Here is a 505-nt window from a genome sequence, read left to right on the forward strand (position 1 = left end):
GAAACGAAAACATTTTCAAGAGTGATTGTTTGGGCGGACGATTGTAGATAATAATCATGATAGATAACACTTGTGTATATGGGTGATTACATATCGACACCTCCAAATAATAGTATGCTAAGGGCCATTATTATATGTGTTCTTTTACTATTGGATGGATTTTAAAACGCAAAGTAAACCAATTTGGAGGAATTAAAAATATAATTTTAACGTTAAAAGTTAATGCCAGGAAGGTCCTCGATAAAATTTAATGATCACTTTTAACTTTAATTTAACCGGAACGCTATAAATCTGTTCGGTAAATCCAAACTATAACAAAAGAAGACTTATAATAATGGGGGTAAGTCTAAAAAGTGAGTTTTGCAGGAGAAGCTCTCAAAGTGTGGAAATTTTTTTGAACTTCAGTACTATGCTGAGTCAATATTTGTTTATAACTTCTGTTCGGATTGTCCGATTATTACCAAAATTTGACAGAATTTAAGTTAAAGGACGTTCGACACCTCCA

The sequence above is a fragment of the Musca autumnalis genome, unplaced genomic scaffold (genome assembly GCF_047663935.1).
Source record: "Musca autumnalis isolate F117 unplaced genomic scaffold, ASM4766393v1 scaffold_1, whole genome shotgun sequence".
In the NCBI taxonomy this organism is placed as follows: Eukaryota; Metazoa; Arthropoda; class Insecta; order Diptera; family Muscidae; genus Musca; species Musca autumnalis.